General features: G+C 38.5%; 1 non-coding gene across 1 annotated transcript; it reads right to left on the bottom strand.

Annotated features, from left to right (window-relative positions):
• Positions 1–2000: 2000 nt before the first annotated feature.
• LOC113910833 lies at positions 2001–2134 on the bottom strand. Its single transcript, XR_004820178.1, has one exon. It is a non-coding gene; the product is annotated as a U4 spliceosomal RNA (small nuclear RNA).
• Positions 2135–2423: the final 289 nt, after the last annotated feature.

Genomic DNA, 2423 nt, shown 5'->3' with positions numbered 1-2423 from the left:
TTTGAGACTTCGTCTTGTAAAGGGTAGCTTCCTTGGGCACACCAGTTTCTCAGCTTTACCTCTTCATCTGAGAAAGTTCAGCAGACTCCATCTGTGTTTCTTTTCTCTGTGCTGCAGCCTGGAATCTCTCATAGCAAAAAAAACTGGACAATTGTAGGACTCAATTCATTTGTTTCCTGTCTCAGGTACTACTGTATTCTTCACTGCCTGAAGTCCAGGATTCTGAGAACTGTTATTTCATGTTTTTAAGTTGTCTCAGATGGGAGAGTAAGTCCAGTCTCTGTTACTCCATGGTAGGCAGAAGCAGAAGACATGGTCCGTGTGAGAGATATAAAATTTCGTTTCCTGACAATAAGCCTTGATAAGAGTGAAATAAATCGAGTATAAGATTGAAGTGATGACATTAGAGGTGCTGGGTGGTTAATCATGAAAAGTTTGAAAGAAGAAGAAAACTCAAAGGTTATACTGTTGAATTCACAGTTTGGCTCAATTATAAACTAAAATCAGTGACTCTAAGTAGTAGACAGTAGCTCCATCGCCAAATTCTGAGACATATCAACAGAGTAAATTCTTTACATTCTGTTATATGATTTTTTTCTGCATGTGTTAAAATTTTATGGATTCAGGTATTATATTTAAGTCTTTAATCCATTTCAAGTTAATTTTTTGTGAGTGTTATATGACAGGGTCTAACTTCATTTTTCTGTGTGTGGTTATCCAGTTTTCCAGGACCATTTATTAAAGGGACTATTCTTTTGCCATTGAGTATTGTTTATTCTCTTGTCAAATACTAGTTGACTGTTTATGTGAGGGTTTATTTTTTGGCTTTCAATTCTATTCCATTGGTCTATATATCTGTTTTTATGCCAATAATCATCCCATTTTGATTACTGTGACTTTGAGTCAGGAAGTACAATTCCTCCAATGTTGTTTTTATCAGAATTTCTTTGGGTATTCACAGTCTTCTGTGGTTTCATACAAATATTGTGATTGTTTTTTCAATTCTTTTTTTTGTTGTTGTTGTTAAAGATTTTATTTATTTATTTGACAGAGACATAGCAAGAGTAGGAACACAAGCAGGGGGAGTGGGAGAGGGAGAAGCAGGCTTCCCGCAGAGCAGGGAGCCTGATGCAAGGCTCGATCCCAGGACGCTGGGATCATGACCAGAGCCGAAGGCAGACACTTAACAACTGAGCCTTCCAGCCGCCCCTGTTTTTTCAATTCTTTGAAAAATTACTTCTGTGGTAATGATAGTAATTACGTTAAATATATAGAAGTCTTTGGATAGTATGGACATTTTAAGAATATTAATTCTTCCATTCTGTGAACATAAGATGACTTCCCATTCGTGTCTTTTTCAATTTCCTTCATCAGAATCTCGTGGTTTTCAGAGTATAGCTCTTTCACCTACTTTGATCAAATTTATTCTTTTTTTCCCATTTTTTTCTTTTTTTTTTGTTATGCTGTGTTAATCACCATACATTACATCATTAGTTCTTGATGTAGTGTTCCATGATTCATTGTTTGCATATAACACCCAGTGCTCCATGCAGTACGTGCCCTCTTTAATACCCATCACCACGCTAACCCATCCGCCCACCCCCTCCCCTCTAGAACTCTGAGTTTGGTTCTGAGTCCATAATTGCTCATGGTTTGTCTCCTCTTCCGATTCCCCCCCACTTCATTTTTCCCTTCCTACTATCTTCTTTTTTTTTTTTTAACATATGTATTATTTGTTTCAGAGGTACAGATCTGTGATTCAACAGTCTTACACAATTCACAGTGCTCACCACAGCACATACCCTCCCCAATGTCTATCACCCAGCCACCCCATCCCTCCCACCCCCCACTATTCAAGCAACCTCAGTTTGTTTCCTGAGATTAAGAATTCCTTATACCAGTGAGATCATATGATAAATGTCTTACTCTGATTGAATTATTTTGCTCAGTATAATACCCTTCAGTTCCATCCACGTTGTTACAAATGGCAAGATATCATTCCTTTTGATGGCTGCATAATTATCCATTGTATATATATATACCACATCTTCTTTATCCATTCATCTGTTTCAATTAGCAATTATTGCGCCTCAGATAAACCTCATTGGCTACAATATTGCCACTGCACAAAGCTATCCATTCATCTGTTGATGGACATCTTGGCTCTTTCCATAGTTTGGCTATTGTGGGCATTGCTGCTATAAACATTGGGGTGCACGTACCCCTTCAGATCCCTACATTTGTATCTTTGGGGTAAATACCCAGTAGTGCAATTGCTGGATCGTAGGGTAGCTCTATTTTCAACTTTTAGAGGAACCTCCATACTGTTTTCCAGAGTGGCTGCACTGGCTTGCATTCCCACAAACAGTGTAGGAGGGTTCCCCTTTCTCCGCATCCCCACCAACATCTGTCGTTTCCTGACT

Source organism: Zalophus californianus, chromosome 6, assembly GCF_009762305.2.
Source record: "Zalophus californianus isolate mZalCal1 chromosome 6, mZalCal1.pri.v2, whole genome shotgun sequence".
Lineage (NCBI taxonomy): Eukaryota > Metazoa > Chordata > Mammalia > Carnivora > Otariidae > Zalophus > Zalophus californianus.
The sequence above is the reverse complement of the archived record's forward strand: the minus strand, read 5'-3'. Positions and strand labels throughout refer to the sequence as shown.